Raw genomic sequence first — 14974 nt, 5'->3', positions numbered from 1 at the left:
GTGTGTCACTGGTGAGATTAAATCAGCCTTTTAGCGGATAATCTTTCTTCTCTGCTCTTCTTAAAATAATGAAAAGTTGTTTTTTTGTGTGTTTTGAAAGTTTCTAAGAATAACTGATGACCTAGAGAAAGCTGGGACACGTTGAGGATGAGATGACGAGTCAGTCAATCACGTTCAAAATGAAAAACGAGATGTTTAAAAATCAATTCACCTGACATTTTTGGCTCGTGTTTGACTCTGAGATAAGACTGAATACTTTATTGGACTCTATTTTCATCTCATTAGTCAATTTTTTTTAAACTGACTGATTAAACTGATATAAACACACATTTTTTTTCTTTTTTTACAAGTATTTCTTCTTGGGTTACACAGATATCATGATTTATCCTTGGGAAAAAAAATTCTTAAAAGTTTACTGCATGCGTATCACATTTTAATTTAGAAAACATGCTCCGACCCATCTGTAATCGACATTAGTGGCTTCGTTGCTGACATCTAGCCTCCCCTTGTGCTTTTTATTTATAATTGTTTTACTGACATTATGAGCTACGAACAAAGTGTACTCACAAGCGTGGTTTGACCTGGATGTGAAGCGGTGTAAAATAACATATTTCTACGGAGATGTGCCCTCTCTTCTCCTTCACACAATCTATTCTGGCATCATAGGACCTTTGTAAAGCAATTACGCAACAAACTACTAATAACATAAACAAGAGTAGTTAAAAGAGGAATAATTAACCGTCGTCTCTCCGCTAGAACCATGCAGCATTTCTTCCTAATCTACAATCTCTCGCCTATATATTAAATGAGCAACAGTGTGGGCTCATTAAAAATGCATGCTGTGCACTGAGCTTCGGAGACCAATTATCCCACCTAGCTCCTTTACAATGGCCGATAATAAAAGCTCCTGCAGTCTGCCACTCCCTGACTGCCTCACCGCCTCAACCAGTCTCACCCCTCACCTCTCCCTTTCTCTCGCTTTCTCCCACTTACTCGCAGCCAGTTGTCTTCACACCAGATCATCAGTAAACAGGCTTTCCACTGGATTTGATGGAGTGCTGTGTTTTGATCTGGTGGGATTTGTGTGTGAGTGTGTGTGGAGGGAGGAGGGGGCTCTGCAGGTGGCAGCGGACAATGATATTTGAATACACACACACACACACACACAGACAAAAACCTCACTACTAACATTTGTGTACATGTAAATGCAGCTGGTACGTTTCGCCATCGTGACCAGAGCGTCTTGAGAAGATCAGAGAGCCTGGAGGCTGTTTTCCCGTCATGTGCTGCACATCAAATATAGATGTGTTTGGAAGCATCATTGTGACACTTTAAAGCCTCCATACAGGCAACCTGCTCATCAAAAAGCTGCCATCAACATGTACATATGTAACTATAATGTACAAACCCCCACCTTGTACATGTGAACTCCCTTTGAGGATCAAACACAGGTAGTTTTACCTCGGCATTATGAGAAGAAGGCAGTGTGACGGTGTTTCTTTTGCTAATGATTGTGTTTGTTTAAGCGTGTATACATCTGTGCACTGGGCGGGTTGTCACCACCTCCCTGCTCTTCAAACAGCGAAAAAGCAGATGGATCATACATGCAGCCCTGACACCTTCACACTGACAGCAACCAGATGTTTTAACCCGCCACCTGGCAACCAATCATCAGCTTTAAAATAGTCATCTTTCAGAATCAATCTTAAGTAAACTGTCAAACGCTAATAATCCAATTGTTCCTGCCTTTCTTGTATTTTTCTCACTGTAAATTGCATGCAAAGGGCATTTTTATCACAATTGTACTCACTCACACCAATTGACAGATGGATCGATAACGCCTGTAGTCATTAGTTGCAGCTTTACTTTGCTTCGGTCTGTCATTTTAATTGGCAACAAAACTTGTCAAGGCCAGAATCCACATTGAATGTGATATGTTTGCAGGCCGAGGGAAGCCCTCCTTCACTCCCTGAAGGTGTTGTTCATATCAGGCCGGCTTCATTAATAGTCTGATCTGGATGTAATTAAGACTGAGCTGAGAGTAGCAGCCTGAGAGATCTCCTCCCACCTTTCCCTTTATACGCCTATGTCATCAACAGTGATGATTTTGATGAAGCCTAACCCCCCCCCCCCCCACCAGTGACCTCGTGTGGCCTGACAAATGTTCTACTGCTGGTAAACAAGGATTAAAAGCTGATTAATTGTGTAAAACCACACTTTTTGTCTTAGTCCAGTTTAAATAATACGTTTACTATATTACTACCGCCTAGATAATTCAGACAGTTTCGGATCAATTTATGCTCCAATACTCCCCAGTCTAGCCAAGGGAATATTGTCCCACAACAGGTGTCATCATAGCGTGCGGAAAATGTGTTTTTGAATGTAGTAGAAAGTAAACTCAGTTATTCTTCAATAATCTGTGAATTTAAATCCAGCACTTGATGGAGACGCAGCTTGTTAACTGGGGGTGGTAATCTCTATAAACAGTATATAGATTCAGGATCTGTTGTCAGGCTAACAAAAAGCCAGGAAAGGGTTTTAGGGGCTTGGGCCAATTAAGTTTCAGCGGCCTCAGTTGCGTCTTTGTAAACAGTCGATTCTGTGCGAACTGCAAGAAAGACTGAAATCCAAGGTTTGAAAAGTCCTGGACCAGATATATGCTGGAAACACGGGACACCCCAAAATAATGGCCCTTGTTCCCAGAAGCTAAGTTGTCCCAGAAGCTAAGACATAGTTCCTGAGTTCTGAGATTGTTCCCGAGCATGGCACCACCTACTATTCCAGAGGCAGACATGTTTCAGTCAAGGAATCGATTCTCTGCCGTTCATTTATCCTGGGATAATGACATTAGTTGCTGCTAACTATAATTACATATAGCTATAGCTTGACTGTGACTGTGCATGTAAACCTACCCTATCACTGAGATGTTCTGGCTCATTTGTCCATGATTAGTGCATCTGCCTGCCTTTGTTTTGCTCATGTATTGTTTGACCCCCCCCCTTTCTTCCGCAACACACACACACACACACACACACACACACACACACACACACACACACACACACACACACACACACACACACACAACCAGTTTCTTGTGTGAAGGCGGCACTGGTGGAAAACCTAAATTGGAGACAGAGCGTTCCCCGTCTGCAGGGCTTGGAAGAGGGTTTGGGTTTGGAAAGCTGGCTTTCCTCTCAGGAAGTGTTGTTCCTCACCACTCTCCATAAACACTGGAAAAGAGACCCAAAGAAAATGTCCCTGACTCACTATTTCCACTGTAAACACACAGACATACACACATTATACTGCTCCCTCTCCCTGGTTCTCCCATTTGTTTATTAGTGCATTTCATTGACTGTGTACCCAAACTCTACACAGTGACAGCAAATTTAATGTAAAAGTGTTTTTTTTCTCTTATACTTTCGGTCAGAGGGCTGTATATTTTCTCAGAGTCACATACAGTATGCCAGGACACCACGTCTCCACCTATGAAGATTACCAGCCATGCAACTTTTCCCGTGAAATTTTTGAAGGCTTCGGAAAGTTCCAAGTCAGGTTATGAACACAAACAGCTAGGAAGAAGTACGGAGCCCTAGAGCAGCCACAGATAGAGGAAACATATTTTCTGTGGCCAGAAGATAGAAGATGTAACTTGTTCCCACAATTTGATTAATTTGTTGCCATTAGATCTCTGTTTTTCTCTCTCTACTGCCACTCCGGAGCACCGTAAAATAAATACCAAAATTTACCTCGAGTCAAGCAAGAATTCAAATGTCAAGTCTCCTTTTTCTTTCACATCTGAGCTATTTATTATAACAGCGTTATCAGAAGACATGAAGCAATACGAATCAGTTTCAGCTTGTTTGCAATGGGTTGAAAATATCTGTATGTTGCAACTGCATTATGTCTCAGGGAACCACGTTAAGATAATCTGTTACTCCTTAACAAGTGGCTGGCTTGCAGTTCTCTCTGTTGTGCAGTGTAAGTTAATAAATCTACACCAGCAAAAGAAAGAAGGAACGAAAGAAAGAAAGCTCTTTCCATCAATTTGAGTTGTCATGGCATTTACTCCCGCGCTGGAGCATTATACTGTGAAAATATCATTGCCAAGTCCCAAAAACCACAAATAACACTTGAAATGTTCACAGTTTATCATTGCCAGAGCTGGGATTTGACGACAGGGTGCAGCACTTTGTAATCTATCACATTAGACCAGCTTCTGATATTGCCAGACAAGTTAGCCGCTGTGACTTAAATATACATGTGATTTTTTCAACCATCTCACTCCATTTCTCTGGACTGAGATGACAATGTAGATGCACACAAATTACAAAAAAAAAAAAAACCAAAACCTTTGTTGCACCACCAGCCCCGACCTTTTGCTGCTGTTCTCTCTCCTGTGGTAAAAACACTGAGCTCACTTTACCACCCAGCTGCATTACACAGCACACCCCCCCCCCCCAACCTGCAAGTGTGTAAGGGAGGGAAAGATGCAGAGCGAAGGAGTGTCGGAAAGAGAGAGGGAGAGGGAGAGAACCAGAGAGAGGTTAGAAACCCCCCTTTTTTATTACATTTCCTCCGCAGTGAAAAGAGGAGGCAAGATGGACACTCCATATCTCCCCACTGCGCCAGAAAACTCATCTAAATGGAAAACACATTGTCTTCATTATTTTGCGAGAGCTGAAAGAACAGGGTTGTCATGGTAACAGCCATCTGAGCACAAGCGGGCGGCCGAGGGGCTGGTTTTAGGGCCAGAGGAATGGAAAGAGAGAGAAGAGGAGGGAGGGAGGGAACAAGGAAAAGGAGTGGGGGGTGGTGGAAAGAGAGTAGAGGGGACTGAGATGAAGAGGGTGGAGATGGAGGGGAGACAATGGAGTTGGAGGGGAAGAGGGTGAAATATAGAGGAGAGGAAAGAGTGTGATGGAGAGAGTTTGTCAGAGGAAGACGGGAGTGTGTTTTCCAGGGGAGCCCGCCAGTGTAAATGGCCGGTTAGTCTATGTGAGAGAGCAGTTCACAGGCCCTGATTAATTTCAAGAGGCAGCAAAATGGTAGATCCAACATCTTAGGGAATCTCGTCCAACTGTGTCTCCCGGCTGGCGCTGCATGTGTGCGTTTGTGTGTGTGTATGCAACTGCGTGAGAGTGCATACTGATGCTCAGTCAAGAGAAGAGCTATCTTTGCCCGCTGAGCTAACATTAGACGACCTGGTAAACACACTCCAGCCACTCTCACCCAGCCAGCGGCCGCGGCGCTGATCGACAGCCTGCCTGCTGCCGTCTTTATTAGTCGCTCCTCTAGAAGAGCCCCCTAGCCCAACTCCCTAACTCCCCTCATCAAATATTTACCCCCTCCTGAATCTACAAGGCCACATGAAATAAAAGTGAACGTGATATCCAATCTCTCTCCTTGTCAACTTCGCCCCCCCCCCCCCCGCCGATTTTCATGATACTCCTGTCAGTTTAGCATCAACTTGAGGATTTTACCACTGCGAGAGAGAGAGAGAGAGACCAAGATGACTGTTTATTTACAAGTTGTTTCCTATGTTTGTGTTATATAGCCAGTGGCGTTTATGTGACGGAGACCTGACACGACATCGTTTTGACAGCCGTTGGGCGATTACAGAAATTAGAGTAATTGCTTAAGTCTTTATCGTGGAAATACTCCCCCCACCTCCCCCAGTATTTGACATCCACCCTTCTACAGGGGAAGCTGTATCATTATTGTTTGTAGTATGAAAATGGGTTAGACTTGAAGCACCAAAACACAAGCTGTCAGATTACATTTGGAGTTATCACATTAGTATCAATCAAGACTCTGTTTTTGCTTCGCTACTTCAGCAGTGTCCTAGGGTCAATCCACAGGGTTTCCCAGCACCCATTAGATTTTTTTCCTCCCTCTTCAGAAGAACATCCAGATTTAGTCAAGATAAATGGAAAAGGCCATAAGAGTGTACCAAAATCTTTCAGCACTGAAGCCGTGGGGAAATTATGTTTGTTTTCTCTCTCATCAGTTCCCCTCCAGATGTGCAATCATGGTCAGGGGAGGTATGAAGGCTGTGGCGTGTGATTGACCAGCACTTAGGGAAAGAGACAGCGTGCACTCGGCCGGTTGTTTGGCTGCACTGGGCTGGCTGGCTGGCTGGCTTGCTGGCCGGCCAGCTGCGTGGCTGCCGGTAGGTCTTAGTGATTCATGTCACACTGTAATTGGTTTACCTGCTCCCTGTGTGTCTGCTCTCGGAGAGGACCAAAACAAATTACCCAGGGATGACCTCTTGCCATCTCCCTCTTCTGCTCTGCAACCATTTCCCTCTATCTCTCCCTGCATGTCTCCCTCGCCTCCCACTACATGTAATATGTTGGGTGAGTGTTTTTCTCTCTTCCTGTCTCTTGGCCTGTCTCGTCTTCCTGCACTCCCTACTATCTACATACCATAGATCTAGTAAGCAGGGCTGAGTAACATAGCAGAGAGGAAGCATGGTACAGATACACACATTCAAGCCTCACCTCTCTGTGCTTACACGCGACGTTAAACATTATTTTGACAAGTTATGAACGCAACGCGTTATGTGCGCATGAAGATAAATTACACTGGAGATTTATAATGATACTCCAGGTCACAAATAAACTGAAAGACTCTATAATGGTTGTTTTGTACAAAACCCTGGAGTGGCTACACAAAGCGCGAGAGAAGAGAGAGGAGGAAAGATGTTTTCTGGATACAAAATGTAAGTTTATCACATGCTTTGACTAATTTTTACAGACTAATTAATCAAATGATGGGAACAAGTTGTATCTTGTGGACATTAATTAGTCAAAATTCGGGAGTTTTACCTCGTTGCTACAAATCCAGCAAATTGTGTGAACAAGTTACCTTATGTGGCCATACATGGAGCAAATAGTAGGGACAAGTTAAATCCTGCAGCCATAACGTAATCAAAACTTGTGAACAAGCGACATCATAAGGCCAGTAATTAACCAAATTATGGGGGAAAAAATTACATTTTTTGGCTTCAGAGTTATTAGACTGTGGGAAGAAGTTGCAACGTGCCGCCAAAAGTGCAACGTGTGCCAAAATGTCATATTTTTTGGGTACATATTCATCAAATTGTGGGAACAAGTAATATTTTGTATTTTTGTGTATTTACTATAGAGCAAATGAATCAAACTGTGTGAACAAGTGACATCATACGGGCAGAAATTACTCAAAGCTTGATCGAGTTACATCACGCGGACACTAATGAATAAAATTTGCAGGAACAAGTGACCCTTCACAGCCACAAACGATTTTAAATTTGGGAACAGGTTACATCTCATGGCCACAAGTTAATCAAATTGTGAGAACCAATTATGGCTTGTCTCCCTTCCTACTGCGGGGCTGTGAAGTTTTGAGCAGCCACAGAGAAGCACCCGGGTCTTTTGTTCTCGACGTACCAAATAGTTGCTGTCTGGATTGTTGCTTTGGTGAATGAATGTCTGTGTGCACCATTAGACTGTTTCATTTTCACAGCAAGCAGATGTTTTGTGTTCTTTGCTGCTCATGCCCTCGCTCTGACACATAGTGGTGAACAAACACACAGAGCTGCAAGATGAATGAGTGCAGCGTTCTCTCCTCCACCCGTGTAGGAAGGTCTCACTGCCTCGAAGGTTATTAAGCTGTTTCACTTTTAAAAAATCCACTGTCAAAGGAGTTCACTTGTGTGCAAAGCTTGATTTGTTTGTGTGTCGTCTGCTTCAGCGGTCACGGGGGCTGTTTGTTGATGTGAGGAGCTGGTGCAAGTACTTGCAAGCATCTTGTTGAAGTGTCCTTGAACCAGTCCCTTACTCTACCAACCGTAGGGGGCGCTCTACTTCTGGCACTTCTGGTTGAAAGATCAAGGATTATTATAGATCAACATTTGTTGATACACTCTTCCGCAGGCTGTGCTCCCCTGATGTCTGTTGTAAATGAAAACCTTGATCAGACCAGTTTAATGAGAAGAATATTCTTTGCTCATAAAATATTGATAAAAACGCGTTCATCGGGTATATTTTGGAAGTTGACCAATATGAAAAGAGAGAAAAGACTCTTGAAAGTTAATATATTATGTGTTCCTTAAATGAAAAAATAAGATTTACAAAAGTTTTAATAAATTTGTAAAGACAACATGTTTTCCACCTTTAAATTCACAAGATTTAGAAAAACCAGATGTCTCAGTTTTCTTCCAGACCTTGAATCTGTAAAGCACTGAAGACACAAAAGAAGTCTCAAAACTCCAATAACCAGATCATGCGTCATGAGTACAAAAGAACATCACTAATACTTATTGATGTTAGTTTGCCCGTGAAGCCTCTCAAAAGTAACAGTAAATATTATGTGAAACTGCCAACACCATGTTGTTGAAGTTAAGTAGGCGGAGGGAAAAATTATCATCAGTACGTCATTATTGAATCAAGCTCAGTTGTACTGTGGATTTTTTTCATGTATTTGTGATGCTTATTTCATCAATTTTTATAGCGCATTCCAAGCTTAGCTGTCTCATAATATTCTGCACTGAGTGTATTATTTCACACTGATTGCATCATCATTTCTAACTGGAAATGCTTAAGAGTAGTTCACTAGCTCAAGTGGATTATTTGTCCCATAACAGATTAAGGACAGGAGCTGCTGCACTGTCGGATGTTTTTTTTTTTTTTCCCCACAAAGTGTTGGGAGACTCTGCCTGCTGTTTTCATAAAGATTGTGCTTTTGGTGTGTCAGAGGAAAAGGGGGAGCACAGGGCCGACTGATATATTTTTGCTCTCCCTAATGACACCAATACCATTTCATGGCTTACTGAGCAGATTGAATCACACTCACTCTTTGTGAGTCTCACTCTCTGCCCCTGTCTCTCCTTCCTGCACACTCCTCATCCCTCTCTCCCCCGCACAGCCTATCGCATGCACATTCATATGCTACCCTACATCGATGTGTTACACTCACCCCAGTGGATGTTGTTTAATTGCATTTGGGTCAGCGGTTTGCTGGTGCTGAAACCGAAGGACATGGAATTTGTCAGTTTACCCGTTCAGCAGTCGCAGGGGGCGGTGTGCGAGCTAACGGCTCGGCTGGAGTCAGGCCCATAAGGTTAGTTTTACACAAGCCTGTCAGACTGCACTGTCCATCAATCTCCTCTCCTCCCCTCTCTCCTCCTCTCCTCTCCTCTCCTCTCCTCTCCTCTCTGTCTACTTTGTCCCCTTTTGCATCACGAGTGATAGAATCTTGCCTTTCGTGACAGTGGAAAATCGTATGTGGCAGCCAGGACATACAATCTTCCCCAGCTGGTATTTATAGTCCTCAGCAACTGGAACGTTCTATGGAATAAGGAGTTCATTCATTCATCATGTGATGCTCAAGCTCCGTTCTGCTCATGGATGACCTGATTTCCTATCTCATGGTTAGACAGATGGCCTTTCACTATTAATGCACTTGAGACAATAAAAACAAAAACATGGGCTCATGCACCGACATGGGGCCACACACGTCAGAAGATAGAGATAAAGTGGCATCAAACCCCGGTCGGCTGAAACTGCTGATATTGGGATGAAATATTGTACCGCCATGGTATAGTATATTGTATCTGGACTTCTCCTCATGCTGGTAACATGGGGGAGCTTTGTACACATTTTTGCCACACCTTTTAAGGGGTTTCAACCAGAAGGTATGCCAAGGGGAATTCAGCCTACATCGAACTAGGTGGCGCAAGAGCACTTACAATGAGATGGTTTTATAGTGAAATTGTCTGCCTCACCATGTTTAATGAAAACAGTATCCCACCACCAACATCTTAAGGCATTCCTGACCAAATTTGGGATGGATCATGTCCATCTGCATTGAGGTGAAAAAACCAAAGGAAAAATAAAGGATCTTCCTGTTACCTATGACTAACCCACCCTGACAGTTAACCTGTTCTTCCTCAGACCATTAATCACCTCTTCACAAAGTTTGATTAAAATCAGCCTTATAGTTTTTGCGCTGCTCCCATTGACAGTCTAACAAAACACAACTGCACTAGCAGAGGGAAGAGATTTGCCTACATAAATGGCCCATTACTGATAATATGAAAAATTCTTGGGGAAGATATTTAAGCCTTTAATCACTGATAATTAAACGATATCACACAGGTTTCTGCTCACCATTCGGGGGCAGCATAGGATCCAAAAGTTGAAGAGTTCCTGTGATTGTAAGAAGCAAGGAAATGCTGACGTTCTTCGCATGAGCTGAGGGCTGAAAGGGTGTCACACTGCTTCGAATCACAAGAGTAAGCTGCTGTAAACCCAAGTTGTGTGAATGTGAACGCAGCTGTCAGGTACAGCCGAGGCTCCTTTGCTCTGCGGTTACACCGTTTAATGACTCAAGCCTCTAATGTCGTCGTAATGCCGACACATTCTGCTATAGACAGGCGACACATAAATTCCATAGCAACAGTGTTTTGAATGAGCTTTTCCCCTATTCCGGCGGTTCCGTTCACATAGCTGTCATTTCAAGGCAGTTACTACCACTGCTGGCCAATCAGAGGCACAACATTCTGTTCCCCCATCCCTTCACCGCCTACTTTTATACAGATGCCAGGTTGCAACAGCAGTGTAATATTCACCATGATTGACTGTAACCAAGGGAAGAGCTCCTGAGAGACGTCAACAAGGTGACCCACTGTCACCTCTTGAGGACCGAAGTGGTATTACAAGTCAGGATGGACTGGCATAAACTTTTCAGGCGTTCCCAAATGATCCCTTAAACTCTCAACAGTTTTATGGCTCTTTTGGTTGAGTAAAATGAGCCGTTCATCTGTTTTTCATTACTCATTGTAGAACGACATTAGACTGAAGTTTAATCCACAGTCGTTTTATTATCATCAATCAGTCAGACAGACATTTCACTGTTCTCCAATATGAGGATTTGTTCCATTTTGTTTTTGTTGTATCAACAAAATAAGCCATTTAAGGACATCGGCGAACACTCCAGAAAGTTTTTCATTACTTTTTTTTTTTTGCAGTCTTACAGATTTAATTATTGTTGGATGCATTCCTAAAATCATACTTTAGGTATTTTGTGAAAACAACAACAAAAATCACCCCAAAATCAGTTCTCCCCAGTATTAGCTAAAAGCAAGGGCATCATGCTCCTCTATTTCACCTCACACACGGAGTGGTGAAATAATCGGCTGCTCCCGGAGGGTATCTGGTGGCACATACCTGCAATACTCCACAACTGAAGCGCCGTATTTATAGACGGCAACAGAGCATCTCACATGTCTCCGCATCACAGCTGTTTGCATTGCAGTGTTGGGTGTCACATTGCTGCCCGCTGCTCCTGTGGTTGTCACATTAAAACAGAAGATAAACAAACGGCAACATTTAGAGTTTATTTTTTTCCACCCTTGGGAGAAGTCATTTCACATTTTTATAGAGGCTTCTAGCGATGATGCTGTCTAGAGGGTTGAGTTTTATAAAGGCCGGAGGGAGCGATATGACTAATAGTTGCTGAGAGGGAGAAGGAGGGGAGAGATTAGAGGAGGACAGGATTAGCAAAGAGAGGGGGGGGGGTCTGCAAAATAATGCAAGGAACAAAACAAATAGAGGCAGACAGAAATATGATGATGGAAGTAAAAAAGAAACAGTAGCTGTTGGAGAAAATGAAGGCCTGTGAGAAGGACTGTCTGGCGATGGGAGTTTTCCACTAGAGATAATAGTGTGTATGAGGGAGAGCTGGTGGCTTTTTACAGACACACAGCGAGCAGAGATTGTGGGAGGAGGAGAGAGAGAGAGAGAGGGAACAAGAGGGAGAGAGAGAGAGAGAGGGAGCAAGAGGGAGAGAGAGAGAGAGAGGCCAGCACAGCTGAGTGGTGTTGATTGGCCTGTTTGAAAACACATGAACTGCAGACAGAGGAAGAGAGGGAGAGTAGCTGTGGGAGAAAGTGTCGCTCTGTGCCGTGCCACGCTGCAGCCCAAACCACATTAGAGCAAATGAATCCATTCCACCTCCTGTTATGGCAGCTCTTGCACAGGGCCCCAGGAAGGAGAGGAGGAAGGGAGGGGGGAGGGAGGGAGAATGGCAGGAGGGGTGAGATATGAGGGACGGGGTGAAGCAAAATGATAGAAAGGGAAATGGAAGGTGGTGGAAAAGAGTCACATGCTGGGTGGCTCTAATGATGTCTGAGGGCTGTAGAAAAGCACATAGCGTGTGTGTGTGTGTGTGTCTGTGTGTCTGTGTGTGCGTGCGTGTGTGTTAGAAAGAAGAAAAGCTGTGGTCGTATAAGTGAAGACAAGGAGAAGGAGGAGAGACGATCCCCTACTGTGTCCAGAGAACTGGAGCAATAGTTGTGTTCCCCTTTTCAGACGGTTGTTGAATAATGAAGATGATCTCTGGCCAGTCTTTATCACTTATTGTTCAGCACTGCCCATCTACACTTTATAAATCACACTTGGAGCAGTAAAACAACACAGAATAGATTTCCCAAGCTTGTGCATAAAAACCCCAGTAAAGCCTACATTCAGACCACAGCCGAGTTTTAGAATTTGGGTTACTTTCGTCAGCTAAACGTGGCTAAAACTAACAATCCAATGCCCAAAATCTGAATAATATGCATCTTTGTGAAAATACTAAATTGGAGAACCTGGCTGCGTATACATGGACCACAGTATTCTGATATTAAACCAGATTGAGAGACCACCATGTAAACAGCATTTTCCAAAAGTTCAAAAACTAAATAAAGATGTAACCAGAACAATGAGAAGTAGATTTTTTTTAATATAAAAGAAACAAGTATTATTGTTTGACACTCGCACAAAAAGATGTACACTCCCAGCTTATCGGCTTCCTAAATACCTTTTTCCTGTCATGACTTTGTTTGTTGCTCTTTATGAAAATAACTATTGACAGAAGTCAGTATCAGTAGATCTAATTGATTGTAGTTTAGAAAGACTATTACATTTTCTCTGTCTACATCTCGTAACTGCATTAAATTAGATTTTCTTCCCACGTGCAGCTACCCGGCTGTATGTTTTGACAACAAATATTGATGAAAACATCCTGATAAAATTGTCATGCTGCTCATTTCAATTTCTCCCGACCTGGACTTGCCGCTGCTGTACAGGAGCGTATATCCAGAGCTTCACAAAGCAAAGCCGCACTCAACAGAGGTGTGAGTCATATAACTGAAATGAGAAGTCACTCATGCCGTAAGTGATCATAAACTGCTAAAGCATACGTGCGCGGATGAGTGTGTGTGCTTCTGTTGATAATGAAGTGATAGGTTGTTTTTTTTTTTCCAGCACCTTTTTCGACTGGTCCTTGCCCTCATCTTCGCCAAATGCTTTTCATATGCTTTAGTTTCCGAGTTATTCTTTCTCCTTCGCAACTTTCCTCGGAAATGAGAAAAAAAAGACTTGAGGCTTCCCTCAAATGTCAGTATTATTTGCTGCTCTACTGTCATTCATAGAGACGCTGCTGTTAAAAGAGAGGCTGTAATATGCACGGCGTAATTGGATGTGTAATCCTTTGTGTTGCACCTCTGGTAAACACTGCTGAGTGGAGCTGATTAAGATGTTTGGAAGACAATAAAGATTAACCAGGCCTGTCTTCACTTGTGAGGATGCTCAAACAGCAGCCGCAGCAGCAGCAGCAGCAGTGGTCCAATAATGGCAAAGGACATTCTGGTAAACTGCTGCTGTTTTAAGCATTTTGCAGAGGCACAGGTGTCAACATTTTGCTATTTTTCTCCAACCCATGATGAAACAACAGTTTTATTTTGATAGTAAACAAGGAGAGGTGGTGATGCAGGGGCAAGAGGAGGGGTCTTGATGTGATTCCACTATTATGCAACCCCCTGAACGACACCATGTGGCGCTTGAGTGTCCGTCAGCTGGATTGATTTCTTATCTCAGCTACACCAACATCTGGGCCAGCTTGTCACACTTCCACCTCACTCATGTTGGTTGTCTAACAAAAGCACTAACCGTTTTAGGAGGAGGGGTGTGTGGAGAGCAGAGAAGAAAAGAAAACTGTAGGGTAAAAGAGGCGGCTTTCACCACCACCCCACCACTCCACCCCCTCCTAACCCTCCTTCTTCTTTGGTCTTGGCTGCGGGTTTGTGACAGCAGGAGGGTGAACTGGAGGAGGAACAGTTAATCAATAGCCACAAGGTCAGACGGCCAGTGCTGGGCCGGAGCGTGCCCTGTTAGTGGTCCGTGGAGCTGCCGAGCTGCTGAAGGGGATTTGTAGCACTTGTCAGGGCTTAAAGGAGCCCTCTCTGGACCACTTGCTCGGGGTGTTGTGTGTGAAAGAGACATGCCTGTTAGCGGCAGGAGAGGGAGACACCTACTGGGCGGTAGGTAACACCACAGCACACCAAAAACTGGGCCACAACTTATATTGTCTGAGGTCAGAGTGGCTTTGTTTCCTAGATTTGACTTTTCACAGAGTCAGCATAGAAACTCCAGTTGCGCTCAGTCTTTGAAACCTTCATCAGACCACACTCTGCTCCCTCAGAATTCCTCCTCACTCATGCGCGCAACGCTGATGTTTAAGACTCTCTAAATGCACTCTAGGTAATTCTACTCTGGTAAGCTCAGAGGATTAGTAACACACTCTTATTCTCTAAGTGTTCCTTTGAAGTTTTACCTTTACACTTAATCAAAGTGAAGAATTCAAGCTTTTGTGTTTACATGCTCATAAGTGTCTGTGTGTGTGTGTGTGTGTGTGTGTGTGTGTGTGTGTGTGTGTGTGTTAGAGAGAGAGACTGGGAGGGGGGGCAGATAAAAAGAGTGCGCATATTTGCAATACTTTTCGAAGATAAGCACACCAGACTGAGAATCACACATGAAAATTCCTGGCTGAGCATCCAATTTGCGCGCTCTCTCTCTTCTCTCTCTCGCTCTCTCTCTCTTTTCTGTCTCTCTAACTCTGCTCTGTTTTCTCACAGTAGGGGATCTTTGGGGGACACTTTATCAGTACC

At 43.6% G+C, this 14974-nt stretch overlaps 1 protein-coding gene across 4 annotated transcripts in view; it reads left to right on the top strand.

The window, feature by feature from the left end:
- zmiz1a (zinc finger, MIZ-type containing 1a) overlaps positions 1-14974 on the top strand; it is a 111516-nt gene that overhangs the window by 60655 nt on the left and 35887 nt on the right. The window lies entirely within an intron of this gene.

This window comes from Aulostomus chinensis, chromosome 16, assembly GCF_037954235.1.
Source record: "Aulostomus chinensis isolate RoL2024-O1b breed Wild chromosome 16, RoL_Achi_v1.0, whole genome shotgun sequence".
Lineage (NCBI taxonomy): Eukaryota > Metazoa > Chordata > Actinopteri > Syngnathiformes > Aulostomidae > Aulostomus > Aulostomus chinensis.
This window is presented reverse-complemented; position numbering and strand designations above follow the sequence as displayed.